General features: G+C 28.9%; 2 long non-coding RNA genes across 9 annotated transcripts in view; one reads left to right on the top strand and one right to left on the bottom strand.

Annotated features, from left to right (window-relative positions):
* The window catches only part of LOC142332994 (uncharacterized), a 92,416-nt gene that overhangs the window by 46,166 nt on the left and 22,644 nt on the right, over nucleotides 1-23,606 (bottom strand). For 6 of the 7 annotated variants that reach the window (XR_012758480.1, XR_012758476.1, XR_012758475.1 and 3 more), the window contains 2 exons: nucleotides 19,566-19,879; nucleotides 12,907-13,025 (listed from right to left, as the gene is read on the bottom strand). This is a non-coding gene — a long non-coding RNA (uncharacterized LOC142332994). The remainder of the gene's footprint in view (nucleotides 1-12,906; nucleotides 13,026-19,565; nucleotides 19,880-23,606) is intronic. The other variant, XR_012758482.1, reaches the window with a different exon arrangement.
* On the top strand, nucleotides 342-23,040 carry LOC142332995 (uncharacterized). 2 transcript variants are annotated; one of them, XR_012758484.1, is made up of 4 exons: nucleotides 342-479; nucleotides 17,460-17,627; nucleotides 18,744-18,902; nucleotides 22,035-23,040. It is a non-coding gene; the product is annotated as an uncharacterized LOC142332995 (long non-coding RNA). The 2 variants fall into 2 exon arrangements; XR_012758483.1 differs by lacking the exon at nucleotides 17,460-17,627.

Genomic DNA, 23,606 nt, shown 5'->3' with positions numbered 1-23,606 from the left:
CTGTTGTAGTAATATGTCCATTTATAGTTTTAAGTGAAAATTTATTCTCTTTAATATTTTATCTAATTATAAGTTCGGCAAGATTGATAGTAAATTTTAAAAACAATTTAATATTAGACGACGTGTAATGATGGATGATCTAACGTTAAAAAAATTTGATGGTGAATGAAACAGTTTGCGAACCAAATTTTAGATTGATTAAGTTTTCATTATAATGTTGTTGTTTAAAATGGTCTATCGATGACGTCATTCCGGAGTGGGGAGACGATGAGAAGCATTGTGTTGTGTAACTAAAGAAATTCACCAAGATGTTTTGTCTTGTAGTTAGTTATTGGCGGGAATTATCGGTAGATGGGCGACTGATTTTGCAGTACAATTAATGCCTAGAGTGACCGCTGTTATTTAACCTAACCTAATCCACATGTAACGTTATCCAAATTTCATCTTTTTATTGAGATATTCCTTATTACTTATTTAAGGTGAGTAAAAATGTTAGATTCCAGTTAACGCCGATTGATTTTTACAAAATAAATTAATAAATTTAATAATAATAAATAAATAAATCTGTTGTATTTATCTCTTAATAATTTATCCAAGTAGTATTTATCCGAAAAAATAAATAAAGAGAAACAAGTTATTTGATATGATACAAGTTCTATGATATTTATTGTTAATGCATCAGTGTTAAAAACTTAAAAATCGTACTTGATAACTTTTTTGTTTATTTTAATTTTGTTAGTAAAATTATTATTATTATTATTTTAGTTAGTAAAATAATCACTGATCTTATACATCCGACCTCTCAGTTAACCGGACTTATATATTTTATTTATCCGTAAAATTTACATAAATTATTGCTTGTTTTAAGTACTCGAATCGGTGATACATAACGGTTGGCGCTGTGGAAATGAAAAAAATTGTAAATACTTTGTATGTTGTCAATACGAGTAAAATAAATTAATAAAAAAAAGAACTTGTTATAAATATTAGTTTAATTTCGTTGCTATGAGAGGTACCCCCACCCTTCATAACAGCTGTGTTGAAGGTTAAACTGCTAATGCCGACACGCATTTACGTAACGCAATTTTAACAGTATAATAATTAACTAATTTATAATACAGACTATAATAGAGTCTTTCGGTTCATTTTTTTTCTCACACCAACCGGCTTTTTTATTTTTATTTTTTTTTATCATTTTTATTTATTTATTTTGTATTTAAAAAAAAAAATTCCAAATTTTTGTTTTTAACAAAGGACGTTTAAGAAGTTATAACGAAAGAACTGGAAATTATATGACGCTTTAACTCGACAAGTACAAAAACCTGACTTATTCTGCTCTCGGAAGCGATAATACTATTTTAATTCAATAATTTATTGTTATTAAATATTCACTATAATATTACGTTGGAGGTTGTGTGTAGAAGTACGATATTGAAATTTTGAAGCGAATTAAAATTTAAAGCCTGACAGGATATGAACCCGGGACCTTTCGGATAAGAGGGAAGACATTACTACTCCACCTCGGCGACTGGCGAGGTGATTAGTTGATAGGTGCTGAAGTACGTGACTTTCAGTACGGTCAGTTTCTCTATTGCGTTACCGAGGTGACAAATCGATTACAAAAATGCAATGAGACGCGAAAAATGATAAGTTACTTTGTAATATCTAAGTATAATATTTGAGATAAATCCATACTAAATGTGTGTCTGCGCGTTTGCGTTCGCGCGCTTTTTTGTATTATAGACGGGCTGGGCTCTACTGTGAAATACGGTAGTCGGCTTGCTGAGGTAAATTGAGAAATAATCCTCTTATATCATAACCCCCTTATGTACTGTAATATTTCTTATCTATATTAAAACAAATAATCCTTCTTTTTTTTTCTGTGGTAAGATACTAAAGACGATATGGTCTAAGTTATTGTAAAATTGTGTTCAGATCCTGACAGGGAATCGAACCCGACACCATTGGTGTAGCAGGCAAGCATGCTACTTTTTGTGACAGAAGTTTTTTTATATTAATATTATTTTAATATAGCTTAAATTTTTTTTTTAGCTCTCCAAGATTCCCTATCTAGTGCTAGTCGTTTCATTTCAGTATACCCTCTACATCCTACATCCCTAACAATTTGTTTTACATATTTCAAACGTGGCCTGCCTACACAATTTTTCCCTTCTACCTGTCCTTCCAATATTAAAGCGACTATTCCAGGATGCCTTAGTATGTGGCCTATAAGTCTGTCTCTTCTTTTAACTATATTTTTCAAACGCTTCTTTCTTCATCTATTTGTACCTGTTCATTTGTCACTTTATCCACCCGTCTGATTTTTAACATTCTCCTATAGCACCGCATTTCAAAAGCTTCTAATCTTTTCTTCTCAGATACTCCGATCGTCCAAGTTTCACTTCCATATAAAGCGACACTCCAAACATACACTTTCAAAAATCTTTTCCTGACATTTAAATTAATTTTTGATGTAAACAAATTATATTTCTTACTGAAGGCTTGTTAGCTTGTGCTATTCAGCATTTTATATCGCTCCTGCTTCGTCCATCTTTAGTAATTCTACTTCCCAAATAACAAAATTCTTCTACCTCCATAGTCTTTTCTCCTCCTATTTTCACATTCAGTGGTCCATCTTTGTTATTTCTACTACATTTCATTACTTTTGTTTTGTTCTTGTTTATTTTCACGCGATATTTCTTGCGTAGGACTTCAACTATGCCGTTCATTGTTTCTTCTAAATCCTTTTTACTCTCTGCTAGAATTACTATATCATCAGAAAATCGTAGCATCTTTATCTTTTCACCTTGTACTGTTACTCCGAATCTAAATTGTTCTTTAACATCATTAACTGCTAGTTCCATGACTAAAAACAAAAAAAAAACATCGTGTGAAAGGCCAAGATACGTCGAAATTTCCCGGAAGTCGAATCACGGTACCATTACAATAGGTATAGCTTTCTTATGTAATTTACCTAAAACATTTGATCGTCCAAAAATATAATGAAACAAACTATTTTATAATTTGGGGGGTTTTACCCATTTAATTTCCTTAAAATTGGATAATTCATTCGGTTTGAAAAATATATATTTTACGTAAAATTAAAAACAATAATTTATTTTAATTATTACAGATCTTTTACCGATTTTGAATAAAAGTCCATTTAAAACCAAGACCTCCTTTTTATTAGATTAAACATCGGACCTTTAATTATTAAATATCACGTGATTATTTTCAAGCCATTTAAATATTACGTGATGCATTGATATAAAGCGTAAGCTTCCATACCCTATTTGTATTGTATTATAATATTAAATTTAATTTTGCTTTTTCATATAATAATTTGTTATAAGCGTGTCATTACACGTGTATTACTTTTATTTTTTTGTAAATTTTGTTTTTATAAGATAGACATTTTTAATATTATTACGTGCTATTAAATATTTTATCTATTTAATTTTTAAATAGTAAATGAAATAATATTTTTATTACTTTAGATCGGAACACTCGTTTATAATTATATTTTAAAATATGTCGACATTAGAATATAAATAAATAAAAAAGAAATAAATAAGAATGATATGAGTGAATGTAAATGAAGTGTAGTCTTGTACAGACTAAGATCGACCACTCCTGAGATGTATGTATGGTTAATTGCATCCCAACCACCAAAGAACATTATATAGCATGCAAATCCGTAAAAGGTTATTCTTGCCTTTGGTAGGATTTGAACCTTAAAACTCTCGACTTTGAAATCGGCTGATTTGCGACGACGAGTTAACCGCTAGACCGACCCGATTAAGCCTGTTTTTCTTCAAGATCGAATCGTTACAGCAGTGAATTCGATAACCAGGGACCGGTTATCGATAAAAATAATTTGTGACGAATTAAAATAATTAAATATTATTTAAAAATATAGATTTTTACATCCTTGTACGAAGGAAGTATTGTAATCGCAAAAAAATTCCGGCTTTTAGATAGCAACGGAAATTTCCATTTGACCATCCCTGAATCCATGTTGACTAGTTTCGGCGTGAGGTCTGTACGTACGTATGTGCGTATGTATCTCGCATAACTCAAAAAAGATTAGGCGTAGAATGTTGAAATATTGGATTTAGAACTGTTGTAACATCTAATTGTGCACCTCTCCTTTTGATTGCAATCGACTTGACCAGAAGTGTCCATAACCAAAAAGTGTCCATGACCAAAAAGCCCATAATCCAAAAAAAGTTGCATTTTTTTCTTAACTGCAGTAATAAGCCCTTATTAATAACTTTTCAACGATATGTCATAAGCGGTACTTATTTTCCTCGGTTCCAGAGTTATAGCCAAATAAAATTATAATCGATGAAATATTTTGCTTATACAAGGGGAAGGTACATCGGATAGAATCCGACTTCATTTCCTTTTTTTTTAAATGAAAAGTACATAAAATTTTATTTCACTAATAACTACTGCTCTTTTTTCATATTTTTTGTTACTATTGAATTATTATTTATTGTAAACCTTTTTTACGATCAGCGATTAATAATTATTAATAAATAAATATAATTAAATTAAAAAAAGGTGAAAAAAAAGAGATTTCGCCGCTACTAAGGAGGGGATAAAAACATGTCCATATATATATATATATATATATATATATATATATATATATAAACGTTTCAACTGACGGTGGTTTTGGGATCTGGGGAATGCAAAACGCGAAGACATGTCGAAATTTTCCGGAAGTCGAATCACGGTAGCCATTACAACAAATTGCTTTCTTATGAAATCTACCTAAAATCAGGGTTTTTTTTTGTCTTCAGTCATTTGACTGGTTTGATGCAGCTCTGCAAGATTCCCTATCTAGTGCTAGTCGTTTCATTTCAGTATACCCTCTACATCCTACATCCCTAACAATTTGTTTTTTTTTTCATATTCATAACGTGGCCTGCCTACACAATTTTTCCCTTCTACCTGTCCTTCCAATATTAAAGCGACTATTTCAAGAAGGCCTTAGTATGTGGCCTATAAGTCTGTTTCTTCTTTTAACTATATTTTTCCAAATGCTTCTTTCTTCTAAATCAGGTAGCTATCATAATTATACTAGTATTTCTTTTGACGTTTCTGAAAAAATATTTAAGTCTTGACATGTGTTTAGCGACTGGATGACACATTTATAAAAATACCTAAAATTTAAATAACCGACTTCGGTTTGGGGTGATTTTAATTATTCTGGCTGCAACTCTATTAAAATTTAATAAATTTTATCGTAAAAAAGAATCTGTTCTAGATCAGATCAGCTGAAAAGGCATTATTTATTCATTTATATTATTTACAGGAAATGAAACTTGGACAGTCGGAGTATCTGAGAAGAAAAGATTAGAAGCTTTTGAAATGTCTTGCTATAGGAGAATGTTAAAAATCAGATGGGTGGATAAAGTGACAAATGAAGAGGTATTGCGGCAAATAGATGAAGAAAGAAGCGTTTGGAAAAATATAGTTAAAAGAAGAGACAGACTTATAGGCCACATACTAAGGCATCCTGGAATAGTCGCTTTAATATTGGAAGGACAGGTAGAAGGGAAAAATTGTGTAGGCAGGCCACGTTATGAATATGAAAAAAAACAAATTGTTAGGGATGTAGGATGTAGAGGGTATACTGAAATGAAACGACTAGCACTAGATAGGGAATCTTGCAGAGCTGCATCAAACCAGTCAAATGACTGAAGACAAAAAAAACAGGAAGAAGAATAACTTAACAAAAAAAAAAGGTTGCTTCCGTATGAAAATTATTTCTCCTAAAATAGTTATCGATGTGTGTTTACGATAACTAAACTACGATAACTAAAATGTGTTTACTACATTTAAAGGTTGCGTGTTATTCTTTAAAATGTGTGTTGACCGGTTTTAGATCTCACAATCAAGAATCATTCCGGTTATTGTAGATTAATATGAATATTAATTACGGGGATTAAGAAACCTGGTTTTCAATGCTTGGAACCATGTCTTCTTTTTTTGTTTAGCCTCCAAAACCACCGTAAGGTATTTACTTCTGAGGTTGATGTGTATGAATGTAAATGAGGAGTAGTACAGTCTCAGGTGAACCGATCCTGAGACGTGTGGTTAATTGAAACCCGACCGTCAAACAACACCGATATCCACGATCTAATATTCCGTATAAAAGTAACTAACTTTATTAGAATTTGAACCTTTGAACTCTCGACTTCGAAATCGGCTGATTTGCGATGACGAGATTAACTACTAGACCAACCGGCGGGCTAATGCTTGCAACCGACAAAGAGCTTACATGTAACTTGTTATTTACGCTGGGTTAATGTGAACAAGAAACTACACAAAAAAAAAAACTACATACAATATCTTTATTTCAGTTTATGTCGAAAATAATTCTGTAGCCGTTAAAAAGAAAAAAAAAATTAAGGTACCTAACGATTACGAAATAACATTTATAGCGAGGTTAACATTTAATCTCTTCATTATGAAGGAAGATGAAAGTTATTTTAATCTTTACGACTTTAATTATTTTATTAATAAAAGAAAGCTACTGAAAAATTTATATAATTAAATAATGTTTTGTTACATCGGTAAAAAAATTAAGAATTCACACGAACTCCATTTTATTCCGATGAACGGCATCGTAAAATTCTATAAAACGTAGTTTTGATAGCATCATTAATTTGGACTATTTAAACAACAAATTCATTTCTGTTCGTATAAATATTCGGTCGATAAATTAAAACTTTAGTTACAAAAATTTATCGAATTAAAATTTTTAAGGTTAGGTAAGTTAAAGAAAAATTTCTAAAAATTAATTTACATAATTATTTTTTCAGTACTTACGCTAAACAAAGAATCGCAATATAGAGATATACCTTACTTTTATTACTTTCCAATTTCAAGCCCGATTGTAATTTTAAAAATGTACAGATCAATCTTCAGGAGGTCCCGGGTTTGAATCCCGGTCAGGTATGGCATTTTTCATACGCTACAAATTTCGGTCGGGGCTAAATGACGATAGTAGTCGATGCCCGTAATCTCACAAAAAAAAATCCAAAGGTTAAACTGTTTTGCACACACACACACGCGCGCGCGCGCACGAACGCACATCATTAAATAGAAACATTAAGAAATAAGAAAATGTGTGGGAAGATAATTTTTTACTTGTCAGCAAGACTGTTGATAATAAAAGGAAAACAAAACCGACATAAATCGATCTGTAATGTTTATAAATTACACGATAAAAAAATTAATCCATACTAACAGTCTTCTTTTATTCGATAATAAATAATATTTTGACATATTAGACGCTAACTCAAACGTTTTCGAAGAGTAATTCTAAACAATTTACGGCCGTCTATGTAAAAGGTTCTTATTTTGCTTAAATAAAAAATAAAACCGTCAATTCGCTTGCTTTTATTTTCAACCGACTTCTCACGTACGTTAAAAATATCTATAAATCAGTAAAAACGGAAGATGTAATCGCTCGATCGTTTCATTATTTTAATGATTATTGCTGATCTAACGTGTCACCTACTAAACGGAGAATATTAGAGGAAAATCCTTCATTATATAAAAATACACACACACACAGCCAACACTGCTCCATATTGTTGGTAAGTACATCATATCCCGCCAAAATTTTAATGCACATAATCAGAAAATCTTATAAAACATTACGTATCACGCTAAGATAAAAATAAGAAGTAACAAACTTAATACAAAATTATTCCAAATAGTAATTAAATAATAAACTATACGAAATACTGAGTACTTTAACCCACAGATTACTTTAAATAATCGCACGTGAATACTACTACATACATATTTATAAAAATATATAAAATTTTTCCGAGCCGCGGCGTCCTTTATCAATTAAAAGTTTTTCCATGGCGCTTTACCCAAGTATGACTACTCGTATGTAAGAGAAAAATAAAAAAAACTCGTGTATCTTCATAATTAATTTTTTTGTTTTTTCATTAACAATTGTAAATGTCTTCGTTCAATTAATTATGAAACTTTTAAAATATTTCGCGGCGCCGCTGTGAAGAGGCCGCGGCGCACAGTATGGGAATCATTGGCCTATGACGCTCCCGGTAACGAAAGGATTCCAACGTGGAGCCGTACATCTAAATCTGTTCGGCCGTTGAGCTGCAAAGATGTTACATACATACGCACAAACATACACCCTAAATACATTACATTCTTTTTTGTGCAGTCGTGTAACAATCGAAAACGTGATAAAACTGAAATTTAAAAAGTACAGCGCGTATAATTACAGTTTGTTAAATATAAGAAAATCTTGATGCGTTTAGTTTTTGAAGGGGAAGGATAATACACCCAAAAGAAATGAGATCGGTATATTTCCAAGAATAATTTGCAATAATGTAGTTGAACGAACGAAATCTACGAATCGTTTCCGGGATAGTAGACGTTTTATCAGAAAACGTACTTTCGCTAAACGTTATTGTAAAAGTATGCAGAAGGTAAACGTTTACTTGGAAGACGAAAATTTACAAGGTTTGTATTACAATACGATGTAATATTTAAGGTTTTCACTACAAACGAAAAAACTAAAAGAAAATTAAAACCGCATCTACATATTTTTTAAAGCAAATAAAACCTAACGCAAAAATAAATAAAACGGATGATATTTACATTTAGCGATACAAAAAGAACCAAAAGGTAAATTCAATTACGATAGAACATTTTTGCAACTTCGTATTTATATACTTCATAAATAATTTTACACAAGGTCCTCGTAACGCCGCACTAATATTTTTAGTTTTCATAATTACATACCGGAGACTGAAACTTGTCTCCTCTCTGTTACTACTTCAAATCTTGAATTCAAAATTCAAGCCGCTAATAATTTAGATGTCCGTAATACGTCGACTGTGCAACTTCAAATTTCTATCGCGATTAGAAACTCGGTTTTTAAATGTCTTGTTGTTCATCGTGAATTAAATCCATTTTCAAGATCTAAAGCGATCGCATCTTAATTTTTCAAGTCGAAAATAATTTGGCAAATATCCATCCGTACTGTTTATTATATTAATTTAAATTGTATTACACTGTCGTTTAAAATTACTCCTCACAACTGCAAATCGCTAAGAATTTTGACATTATTCGCTTTAACATTTAATATTCGTTTATCGTCTATTGAAAATTACATATAAATTTTTTTCAACGTATTTATCTTTGATGCAGATAGCAAAAGAAACCTTGTGTGCTATCCGCCAGTTCAGGAAGATTAAAAAAGGAATTAATGAAAAATACAATAATTACCTAAATAAATATACATGATACGTAAAAATTTAAATTGAAAAATTAAGTAAAAAAAAATGCATAGCATCAAAATGTAAAATTATTTAAATCTACATTGAAATTATATAAAAACAAAAAAAAAAAACAAGATAACTATGATAACACAACAATAAATATTTAAAAGACAACGGAATACAATTATGAATTTATACTGCCTATGTGGATTTTTTAATGTTAAGTAGTATATTATTAATTTATTTTGTCGTATGATATTCATTATAATATGTTAAATTTATTGTTATTAGTGCGGATTATTTTTCTCTTTCGATGTGGTAATTTAATATATATATTCAATTGTGCTTCACCCGTTCATCTATTTATTTTACTGGATTACTCTTTATTATTTGGACGTTAAAATGGTCGGGGCCTTCTTTAGAAAATATAATGGTGTAATACGAAAATTAATGTTTGCAAACTGTTGTTTGAAAAGAATGCGGTATAAGTATTTTTTCCTGCCGAACGAGTATTGTACGGTGTATTTTTAAAATTAAATTCATTTTTATATTTGTTTACGTGTGGTATTACTTTCTTGACATATATTTATTTCTCTCAAAGTAGGTACTTTAAATTCTTCTTGAAAATATGGTCGGTGCAGCCGGTAGACGGAATTACGTCATCGGGACTGTTTTGTAAACGTGAAGGTTTGTTTACGTATAATTTAAATTCATATAGTCGCATAATATCAAGAAATTCATTTATCAAGTTATTATTATCATAGTGAATATTCAAATTCGTATTAAAAATACGTAATCATCCGTCTTTATATTTTGTAAATAAGAATCTAAGCCGATCAGGGAAAAAATGTATGTTCTGGAAGGCGATCGATTAACGGCAATCGGTTTAAGGTTGTTCTTGTTATCGATTCTAAAATTAATATCAACTGAAATCGCACTTTGTGTAACTCTTTCATTATCTCGTGTTAATATTTTTTTATATAAATATAAAATAAAAAAAATTAATATAAATAAAATTTATAAAAATAAATTATAATATAATAATAAACATTCTTATCTACAAATATTATCACGGGCACAGATGAAGTCCTACGCAAGTACTAAACAAAAATGAAAATAAACGAAAGTAATGAAATGTAGTAGAAATAATGAAGATAGACCTTTGAATGTGAAAATACGAAGAGAAAATATTATCGAGGTAGAAGAATTTTGTTATTTGGGAAGTAGAATTACTAAAGATGGACGAAGCAGGAGCGATATAAAATGCCGAATAGCGCAGGCGAAACGAGCTTTCAGTCAGAAATATAATTTGCTTACATCACAAAATTAATTTAAACGTCAGAAAAGATTTTTGAAAGTATACGGTTGGAGCGTAGCTTTCTATGGAAGTGAAACTTGAACGATCGGAGTACCTGAAAAGAAATGATTAGAAGCTTTTTCGAAATGCGATGCTACAGTAGAAAGTTAAAAATCAGACGGGTGGATAAAGCGATAAATGAAGAGGTGTTGCGGCAAATAGATAAAGAAAGAAACATTTGGAAAAATATAGTTAAAAGAAGAGACGGACTTCTAGGCCACATATTAAGGCATCCTGGAATAATCACTTTAAATTTGGAGGGACAGGTAGAAGGAAAAACTGTGCAGGCAGGCAACGTCTGGAATATATAAAACAAATTGTTAGGGATATAGGATGTAGAGGGTATACTGAAATGAAACGACTAGCACCAGATAGAGAATCTTGGAGAGCTGCATCAAACCAGTCAAACATACCGTCACTGTTGGTGAATTTATTATTCTGAATCAATACGTTATAACCTAATCTGAAATTAAACTCGATGTCATCACCGAACCAAGTTCGGTCGATATAATAATTTGAAACTTAACGTTACTATTACTTAAGTAAAAAACAAATCCATCAAAAATTTTTCTTGTAATTTTTATGTTCATATGAATTACGTTTAGGGTTAAAATACAATCAAGAATTAAAATTAAAAAAATCATTTACTTCTACTGTATCGTAGCAGTCATTCGCTATCAAATCATCTAATTCATTATTTTAAGGCGTAATAGCATAAATAGTTAAGTTAACATCATTAACATGTCTCATGAGAAATGAAAAATAAACACAATAGCAATAATAACAACACAATTAAATAATAAATCTTAAATACCCGATTCCTGTCGGGCTAAAATTAATATATGTTATCTGAACAATCAATTAAATACGTAAAATATTAAATTTTCTGTTTCCCCTTTAATAATTAACGCCTACACAATTATAGTGAAACATAATGAAAAAGAGTATATCAGAATCAACATATTTAATTCATCGTTTTTTACTTCGGTTTTTTAATCCGTTTTACAGTCTTTATAGGGGATAATACTATTTCGCTATAAAAACATCTATATCTGTTTATAGTTTTCTTCGGGTCATTTTATCAAATAATATCGCAATACTAATTTTACGTAACATTTGCATTCTATTTCTGTTTAACGTACGAGAAAAGATAAAAGATTTACTGAAAGTGAACGCTGCATTTAGGGATGAAAACTTACTTAATCAGGTACGGTTACTTAATTCACATAACCTCACTAAATCTATTCGGTAGAAGAGAGAGAGTGTGTCTACGAGCGAATGTGTTATATGATGTCGATAATTAGAGGCAAAAATTATTTTACTATTTAATTTAATTGTATTTTTAAGGGCTCCTTTTTGCATTTTGTTACAGATATATTTATTGATCGGTCAACTTATACTGTACTTTTTAATGTTTGCGGTAGCTTTATATAATAAAATAATAACTAAGGTAATAAATTAATAGTTCAATTTAAAATATTTAATTAATCTATCCGTATACAATCTACCGATTAAAAAAAAAAAAATGTGGCATATTTTATTGTAGCGTTTCTAATTCTGGTGTATATTATTATATTGTTTTTGGGATAATATTTAGATATCAAATAAAATAAAAAACAAACGTGTAATATTAAATCGATTTTATTACGAGACCGGTAAAGGATTTTGAAGTTTCAAGGAACGATTTATTTAGGTACAACGGCACAAAACAATCGCGTATTAGTTAAACAATCTGTAACCTATGAATTCGTTTCAAAATCAAAAGGCAAATTTATAAATTGACTACGTATATTTCGATAAATGGATTTGCGTTAGTGTAATTTGATACGATAACGGCATTTTGAGTATAAGTAAACTAATTTCAAATTCTTCTACCTTTTTATTATTTTTTCAAAATTAGACGTTCATAATTTAAAACAGATCACAAACTATAAAAGTTAGCTCTTATTCCGACTAATTAATATACAAGGATATTTTCACTAAACAATAATACTTATGCGATAAAAAGCAAACTTACTGTATTAGCGATAAAAATGGTAATTAAAAATTATTATGGAATAAACTGGAAACAGTGTTCATAATTTCCAAAATAATGGATCGTATTTGTTTTCCGATTTAATAAATCAAAAGGATATCTCGATGGTGTGTGACACGACTGAGTGTCGTCAGTACGAGGAAATCGTACGAATCAATAAATTAATACATACATTTACGTAATAAATATTTTCTAAATAAATAAAATCAAAATATTTCGTATACTCTACTTACATTATTAAAGTCGTGTTTTGCCTGATATCCATTTATACAATTTTATTTGTTACTTATTAAAACATTTCATCACAAAACTTTGTTTCACCGCAGTATATCGCATTAATGAAGGAAATACGCTAATGAAAATTAAACATATTAAAAAAAAACTTGCAATCCAAAAGCAGCATAATTCAAATTCTTATTTTACTTTATTTTAAATACATAAATTTTAATTTAATCAATTAAAGGCTGTTACAAAAAAAAGAAAAAGATTAATTTTAAAATTAACGATTTATCTTTGCTAACTATATACAACTTAATTCTAGTTCTCTCTCTTTAGACAGCATTACGGGCTGATGAAAAAAAAATTTTTTACGATGACTAATATTTTCATGCCTCACCATCTAATCGACATGAACAGGGGGGGGGGGGGGAAGAGAGGGGGAGAGAGAGAGAGAGAGAGCGCGCGCGCAGCGGTCACGTACACACCATTTGTTAAGTTTTTTCTATAGTATCACTTGTCCTTGAAAGCATTACAAATAATAGCGTCTGTCTTTTTGTTTTAAACTATTGTCAGTTTTAACTGAATTCTTTTTTTTTTAGCACAAGCGGCAGTGTAATTATAAAAAGTTTTAGACTATAACATATATGTTAAAGTTTTATGGTTGTCATCAATTCCTTTATAGATAGACGTAACTCTTGTACGAACAAATACAAAAAATATTTCAATAAATAAAACTTTTTTTCAGGCTTAATAGGGAATATAGAATGAGAAATTAAATAGATTCCTGTCTTCACCAAAACACGAATATATATTTTATATACTGATATACCGATTCAAAATGTTTATAATGATCGCCAAATGGTTATATAATTAATAAACATCATTACTTTCATAGTAAATATTACTCTTAATTAGTAACATTAGTGTAGGCATATTTTACATACATCACAGTCATTAGAAAAAATATAAATAATATGTAAAACAAGAAATTAATGTACGAGTGTAATTAATATTAGTGTAGAACATATTTTACATACATCACAGTCATTAGAAAAAATAGAAATAATATGTAAAACAAGAAATTAATGTACGAGTTTTGTGCAAAATCCTTTAAAAAAAAGAATGACAGAATATGAATCATCACACTACAACGATCCAATGATGTTGCCAATGTGTTGTGTTTACCTTCAAACCGTTTGTAATCTTTGCAACGAATCTTACATCCGTAATAATAATATTGAATACGTAATAAATAATTTGATCAAACCGAGTAATAAACCCACCGGGTCGGTCTAGTGGTGAACGCGTCTTCCCAAGTAAGCAGACTTGGAAGTCGAGAGTTCGAGCGTTCAAATACTAGTAATGGCAGTTAGTTACTTTTATACGGATTTAAATACTAGATCGTGGATACCGGTGTTTTTTGGTGGTTGGATTCGATTAACCACACTTATCAGGAAAGGTTGAACTGAGACTGTACAAGACTATACTTCATTTACATTCATACATATCATCCTCTGAAGTAATACCTGATACGGTAATTCCCGGAGGCTAAATACGAAAAAGAAAAAACTACGTAATAAATAATTTGAACATCTGCCCGAATATTTGTACATCTGAGAAACGTACAATTCACAGAGCTAAACACTGTCGAAACAATTTTACCGAATGCATTTACGGAATTACTCTTGCACTTCTCACCGATAAATTTATCGATGATGATAAGACAACACTCGTCGATAACTTCTTATCTTGGTTCTTATCTGTACTATAAAAATGAACAGAAAAACATAACGGGAACGGAATATCATTTCATCTGTAAGCACACAACGCACACATTGTTAAAGTTATTTCACGATTGGGTGCATTACATTTTACTTTGGTAATAAAGATGAAGATGATTTTGAGGCCGTTTCTTGAAAGAAAATTACGAACATTCTTACTATCAAGATTTAACATTAGATCATTCTAGTTTTGAAGGTATTTTTATTTATTGTAATACTTCATTTGTGCTAATTTTAAAAAAAATCAGTTGATTAAAGCGAAATGTTTAATGATAAATAAATTTAATAAAACAAATTTCTTATAGTAACAAATGCTTTAATAAAATTTAAAAAAAAAAATAAATAGTTCAAGAGTTAATGATAAAATAATAAAATAACATAATTTATAAAATTGTATAGTTTATACGGTGACAGAGGACTTTAGCTAAGAGGAATTTTAGAGGTAAATCTTTTTTTATTTAATTTTTTTGGGATGAGGCATAAGTAAAGCTAATGGGTTTAACAAACGCAGGTGGCTTCCTTCGCTCTGATTGGCTACCGTCAGACAGTACTGAACAAGCGTTGTACAATTCAAATACAACCGTAAACATGTGTACATGTGTGTGTGCGTACGTATGAGTATTGCTGTGCGAGTAACACGTTAATATAGACGTTTTCTTATAAAGACATTTCTTATATAGACGTTCGATATAATTAAATTAAATCAAGATTTGTCGATTATTTTATATTTATTACATTTTATTTAAAATAATAATTAATCACCTTAAATTTTAATAAATTAAATAAAAATATTACGATAAAGTTTATCCGTTTTGTAAAGTAATTTACAAAAAAAAAAGATTCTAATTTTACATAATAAGATAACATTTTCCAGTTTTATTTACAATTTGACCTCGTAATACCCTACACGTGTATTTTAACGAGCGAAGAATATGGTCGATGAAATTAATGAGTTATTAAAAAAAGTGAAATTTTTGCCCAGAATCAAACCCGAGACCGGTATATTTAGCAGCCAACATGCTAACAACTATATCGACATCGATCAGTTTTTAATATGACAAACGTTATAAACGTATTTATAAAATGAAATACAGCATTAAAGGGTAAAAAAAATGAATATGTAAAACTTTTGAAATGTGAATTTTAACATTCTGCTATAGCAGAATGTTAAAAATCAGATGGGTGGATAAAGTGACAAATGAAGAGGTATTGCGGCAAATAGATGAAGAAAGAAGCGTTTGGAAAAATATAGTTAAAAGAAGAGACAGTCTTATAGGCTACATACTAAGGCATCCTGGAATAGTCGCTTTAATATTGGAAGGACAGGTAGAAGGAAAAAATTGTGTAGGCAGGCCACGTTTGGAATACGTAAAACAAATTGTAAGGGATGTAGGATGTAAATGGTATACTGAAATGAAACGACTAGCACTAGATAGGGAATCTTGGAGAGCTGCATCAAACCAGTTAAATGACTGAAGACAAAAAAAAAGTAAAACTTGTAATTAACTCGATTATATTTAAGGTTCTAATAATAAAAGTAAGAGACGTCCACATAAATACAACAATGTTGCTTATAGCAACATTTACGTAATCGACCTACATTTATGTAATCCTTTTATGTTTATAAGAACAGAAAATATAATGTTATTTAATTCTTCAACAAACATCAACTAAACCGTTTGCCGACTGATCTCCTAAATGGAATCTTCCGGAAGGTCCCGGGTCCGAATCTCAGTCGCCGTTGGAATTTTTAACTTAATTTAATATAATGTACGTTATAGATTTAATTATTTATCAAAATATGAGTTATGTTGCAGCATGTATTTAGTGAAACGTTTAGCGTAGTCTTTTGGAGAGGAAGGGCGGTGTTACCTCGACAGCATCACGGCTACCAACGGTTGATAAGTCGCTCCACAATGCTATTCCTTACACGTATTAGTACCTAATACATTTTTATATTTATTGATTTGTATCGGCAATAGACCGACATCCAGTTCGTCACTTACGTTTATTTTCAATTTTAATAAAGCGTATATAAAAGCCAATTCTGACCGGAATTCGAACCCAGAACTTTCTGTCTACCAGTACTACCTACAATTCTGGTATCTTTTGCCATAATAATAACTAATAGACTTACTACAGGGCTTTAATGAAACGCTCCTGTAACCAGACGGATAAATGTATGATGGACTGTATCGAGCGGTTACCCGTACGGACTTATAAGCTACACGCATCTGTTGTCTACGCTGTAATATAAAAAAATGTGTAAAACGTAATATAAATGTAATGTAAAAAAATAAATACTTCATTTCATTTTGTTTGAACAAAATTTTATTCCAATAATACTAGTATAAAGGATCCTTTAATTAAAATAACTAACAAAAGTAAATTTATTTGAAAATATTCAGCGATTTACAAAGTAAATGTCCATGAACTGGTAAAATGATTGTTTTCTATTTTGTATGAACCGTTTAAAACGGTTTACTTTAGAGAAATATAAATGTTTAAATTTTATTACCGATTTATTTAAAACTTTTCTCGACCTCTGTAAATATTAATTTTATATCACCGTAGGTGGTTAAAGTAAATCTCTCTCTCTCTCTCTCTATATATATATATATATATATATATATATATACACACATAAGCATTGCCGGGTCTGCTAGTATCAAACAAGTATTAACAGTGGTCACTTAAGTGACCACTGTTGAAATCATTACATATAATAGCGTCTGTTTTTTGTTTTGACTACTGTCGCTTTTAACTGAAATTTCTTTTTTGTTTAGCACAAGCGGCAGTGTAATTAAAAAGAGTTTTACTTTACAGTACATATATCTTATATACATAAATCTTGTACGAACAAATACAAAAAAAAACAAACATGTTACTATTAGATCTGTTATAATTTTTATCAGAGAATGAAATAGCACGTACCTCACTCGATCGCGTTGCAAGTAAGTTTTTAATTTATATTTTGCATTGATTTTATGTTTATTATGATAATACTAACAAAAAAAACGAAACAAAATACACACTAGAACCGTTTAAAAATTGCCTTCTAACAGTTGTAAATGTTTTGCAGATTAATTCGACAAAGAGTAAAAGGTAACTGCCAGCAATGTCTGTAATCCCGTCTGCCATCATGTTCTTCTGTAGGGTGCCGACAAAGCATCGGTTGACAAACGCTGAAACCTGTCGTGCACTCGCTTAAACCCTTACGAATGTTGTACGATTAGTTTTTCTGGTAGAAGGAAGAACAGAGATCTGCCAGTGACTTTCTTCGTCGTGAAATGTAGACGTTAGTGTACAACTGAATTGTCACGATGCTTACACAAATAAATAACATTATTTACGTGTAAAATTTAAATAGAAGGAAATAAACTCGTAAAATAAGAACGGTACATCACAAAATTGACACGTAAAAATCAAAATATTATAGTTAAATAATGAATATACATTATAATTAATTATTTTCTGGCACTTCGGGTAACGTGAACAAGGGCGTTCCCAGCGCCCTTTGCATTTTGTAATCTAATTTTATGTAATTTCTGCATTTATTTTTTTTAATCTTATAATTAACTGTGAATTTTGTGAAGCTACTCTGACCTAGGTTTTATTAGTTTCCTTTGATCAATTCATGCAAATGCTGAGGCAATTCCCTTTTTATCCATGCAGAAGCAAATCTACCCATTACTGATGTTATTTACATCATGTATTATTATACAATGATCAAATTAAGAAAATGTTATTTAATTTAAAACTTTTTGTATTCTTTTCTACATCTTAAATTTCATAAATATTCATATTAAATGGAACAATTTGGTTAGCCAAATATTATAAAACACAAATGTTATAAAACACACCACACAATAAAGATAAATTTTTAAAAAGTGATAATTTCACGTGAACAGCAATTTGTTTGAAAATTATAAATTTGTTTTAAAGATTGATAATTTTTATTTATTGATTTTTTATTGGTTATTAATTAAATATATTATTAATCATTAATATGTTTAAATGATGTATTTTATTTATTTTTTTATATCAATTAATTTGTCTTTTTTTTACAGTACTTAAAACGTCTCGGTTATAAAACGCATCTTGTTGGTAAATGGCACATCGGTTACTATTCTAATGAGCATTTACCAACAAATCGAGGATTTGATTCACATTTTGGTTACTATAACAGTTACATAGGTTATTTTGATGGTTTACATATATCTACGATGGTAAAGTTAACATTTATTTATTCAAACATTTAAAAAAAAAATTATCAAAAGATTTACAAGTAAATCATAAAAAGAAATTAACTGACTTTTAAGTGTAATTTATTTATTAAATAGGCTTTATTAAATAAGTCTATTTTTTTTCAGTTAAAAAAAGTTAGCAACAGTGAATTCTCTGAACGTCAAATACATTTTATTTTAATTATGGTATGGTGATTATATTTTTTCACAAAGAAAAATTATGTTGAAAAATGTCTGTTCAATACTTATTTTCCAAAGTATGTGATGTTTGTTACTTTGAGCAAGGCTACATTATTTTTGTAAAAATATTATACTTCATTTCAAATGATGTAAAACTATTGCGGTTATGTTATTAATTACACATAAAAACAGTGGTTTTCAATTTTTTTACGTTTCACATATATTCCGGAAGCATGTATAAGAATAATACACACTTCTTGTGTAAAAGAAAAATAGTTATTATTATAAACAAACATCACTTATGAAGAAACACTAAAGTAGAAAGATTAAATTAGATTTATATAATAAGTTATCTAATCCATAAATTCATTATCAATTATTAAAATGCTGTTGAACATAATGCATAAGTTGTAAAAGTTGTACTACAGTTACAGTATATAGTAATGGTAATAAAATGTTACTTACTTTTTTTTTAGTTGACTCTACAACTGAGCCTTGGCCTCCACTAAAATTCAAAATCTCATCTGTCGCCTACCTCATCTTTTCTGGCTCAACATCATCCTCACATTCTATGCAACCAAAACCACAAACAATTCCATCATTTTTCGCTTTAAATTTTTCCATTTATTTATGTCTAATACGACCAATTAACACATCTGACAGAAACAGAAGGCATTAATCACTAATGGTTGAATTTATCCAACATCTTTTCTCTCGCCACTGCTTTTTACTAGCCTTTGACCCGAGCCAAAGTCCTCCCCAAATATAATTCCCAAGTCCTGTAATAAAATAAAACGAACTTATAAACATTAAGTTTTACATATCTAAATAACATATATCGATAAATAAATAAAAAAGGACTTAAATATTTAAAAAATCTTATAAAATCATAAATATTAAGGTGTGTTGTCGCTGTTCTCATAAAATCAGCTTTGGATTTAGGGAGGGGTAGTGGGAACTGATAAATGAGTTTAAGCATAGGTTGTATTATCACATTTTTCCAAAAATCGGTGATAATATTAGTTTTTAATAACTTAACATTCCACGATATATCCAAAATGTTTTTCCAAATATGTGTATTTCAATTAGTATTCGAATCTAATTTTGATGTAAAGGATATATGCAATATATTTTACTTTAACTTTTGAACCAGGAATTATATTTTTTCAAACTGGTAATTATATTTTGTAAACCAACAATAAAAGAGTTATAAAAAATTAAATTGAATCATAAAGGGTTTGGGAAAACATTTCTTTGCATTTTAATACAAAAGTAAAACAACAATATTTTATATCTCAAATAAAGTGTGTAAAGTAAGTATGTGCCATTTTGATTGACCACCTTCTATTATTTTTGGGAAAAACATAATCTTATTTCTGTAGAACTTCTATGTTTTCTAGACAAAACATACATGATAAGGTTGTTTTCATGATATTTTTTTGAAGCCTACTTCATACTATTAAGAGAGATATGTAAAGACCAAAAAAAGATGATAAAATGGTGAATGCAGCAAACCTCCCAGTTAAGAAGATTCAATACCAATTTTCAACGGGTGAGCATATAAAAAAAATTTTGGACAATTTAGTATCCTGATAAAAAGGTTTCAATTTTTGTAAGAAAGGTTTTTGGTAAGATGCTTTAATAAAATTTTTTTATTTTGGCAAAAAAAACTCATACTCCTTTTCCTATTTTTTGCAAAAAATTTATTATAATCAATCTCCCCCAAGAATGTATCAAATATTTTTTAAAATCTTTATACAATTTATTTAAAATTCAACTAAAAGATTTTCTTTTTTGAAAACAATATTAATCTGACAATGAATTTTGTAATTTAAAAAAAAACCTAATCTATCTGCTCCCATTCAATTGTTCATAAAAATAATTTTCAATAGCAGTTTCTAAACTGTGAATAATTCGTAGTATTTTTTAAAAACTTAATATTATTTACCTTAACATTATTTCATACACAGAATGATATACCAAGTTATATAGATACAACGGCAGCTCATTCTACATGTAAAAATAAAAAAAAAAGTGTATATATATAAACATATGTCCGGAAACGCTTCGTTAACCAATTAGGACTGGCAAAAAATTCGCCCAGATTTCATCTCCTCCATTTAAATGAAGCCATACAGTAATTCTTGCGACGCAAAGATTGTAAGCTAATTTGATGGTTTCATATAAAATAATTTGTGAAAAATTTCCTTTTTCTTTAGCCTTTAATGAAGGGAGTGTTAGATTTACAGAAAACTATTTAAGCAAATGTGTTAAGCTTAACCTATATATGAATATTTTTAGAAAAATGTTTTTTTTTAAATTTATTCCCCACTTCTAAAATATACAATATTTTGTATTTTATTTTTGGTTTTTCTTTACTTACTTTTTACTGTTAAACAACTGTTTTTGTCTTAGTCACTTTAAGTACAATTAAAATTTAAGTAGTTTTGGCACCTATGATATATCCTGAACCCAAAATAAGAAGCAATCTTGTTCATTACTTTCATAAAAGTTATACTTTTCAATATTTTTAAATAATTTTTTATTTATTTATTTTTTTGTTAAGGATCACTTCTTTAAAAAAAAAATTGATAAATTTTCCCAAACGAGGTAAGGAAGCCCACATAATCTAAACTTTTTTTATTTGGAATTTAAAAATTTTGATGCTTAAATCTTAAATTGGTAGTCATAATAATCAATAAAAGCCCCAAAAATTGATATAGGGGTCCCCAAAATTTTTAAAAAATTCAGAAAGTTTTTTTTATTAAATGTTTATTATGAAAATAAAATTAAGACTGTTAATGATTGAATTGCAAAGATCCTCCGGTAAAACTGGAGAGGTTTTGAAATGAAAAGGCTGTGTAAGGTACTGTAGACTAGAATTTTATTTTTATTACTTTTTTAATTTAATTTTTTTTTGTGTTTCTGTTTTAGATAACCATACTAGTATACTATCATTTGCAAATAATTTTTATGGAACAAGTGGTACGGGAGAAGGTATACCGGAATATAATATAACAAATGTTATGTTAAGTCCAACAATGAAATCATTAGATTCTTTAATGACAGTTAATGAACAAAATAATTTTAGAAACTATATTAATTACGATAAAGTAGATTTTTAGAATTACAAAATGAAAATGTAATTGATTGTATTAACACCTCACCACATCCTGATGACTGTTCCACCACATGTTTATTTGATTTAGAAAGTAATCCATGTGAAACGTTCAATATGATAACTATTGAGAAAAAGAAATTCTACGAATTAAGAGATTTATTAAATAACTATCGCAAAGATATAATTAAATTTGACAAGAAAAAATAAGATGAATGATGAACATGCACATCCGAAATACTGAAATAATTATTGGAATCCATGGATAAATGACACGACTGAAAATATTCAGGAAGTAAAAATTGTAATAAAAATTTTGTAATAATTTTATTATCAATATTTTTGTTATTACATTTTAAATAAGTATTCTAAATATAAGTATTACATTTTAAATAAGTATTTGTGTAATAATTCATTTAATTGTAACATTCAACATTCGTTAAACAAATGGATCATTACATCATTAAACTTAGAAATTGGGCAAGTTTAGTAAAATAATGAAGCAGGGGATTATTGTGGTTTAGTATTCCTATTTTGAATGACAAAAAAAGTAAGCTTTAAATTGTTTTCTCCACAAAAAATAAAATTCTTAGAAGCCAATGATTGAATTTTGGTGGAATAAAAAGAAAGAATAAAAAAAATAACTATTTACTATGATTGGTAAATAATAATAATATAGATAATGTAAAGAACAAGTAAATAAGATACTATATTGATTAAAATAGAGATATCCCAGCACTTGCCCAGATGGATCAGCAAGGGAAATTATGGTAAAACATTGGCCAGAGCAGTACAAAAGATAAAAAAATATATGCCATTAAAGCCTGCGTTAATTATTTAAAATACAAATATACTTCATGAACATACTAAATATAAAAAATATCTACAAAATAATTCACAATTCAAGGAATTAATGAAAATTATCTGAACACATATTTATGATCTCATTGAACATAGATGTAGAAAATTCAGATTTTTTTTTTAATTTTCTTATTAATATTATTTAAAAATTAAATAAAGTAATATTGTATCTGTAAAAAAATTAATTGAACTTTAAATAGTAGAGTAATTTATTAAAGCATAATAAAGTATTTTCTTATAAGACAAAAAATTTTGTTGTCGAGTCATATTAACTGTTTACTAATCGTAATCCATTTACCAAAACTAATATTCGTTATTACTAAATCAGGTTGTTGTCTAATTTAGTAAAAATTGGAATAAATAACTGTCTATTTTTTAATAGCAATTACTCCACATTCATAAATATAATCACAAGGATAGGTTAATAAATTTTATTTTCCAATACTAGAAATAAAAAAAAATTAAAATAATCCATGTGTGCCAAAAAAAAAAATTCACAGCTGATTTTGGTATTTTGAAAACTTGTT

Source organism: Lycorma delicatula, chromosome 12 (genome assembly GCF_047948215.1).
Source record: "Lycorma delicatula isolate Av1 chromosome 12, ASM4794821v1, whole genome shotgun sequence".
NCBI lineage: Eukaryota > Metazoa > Arthropoda > Insecta > Hemiptera > Fulgoridae > Lycorma > Lycorma delicatula.
This window is presented reverse-complemented; position numbering and strand designations above follow the sequence as displayed.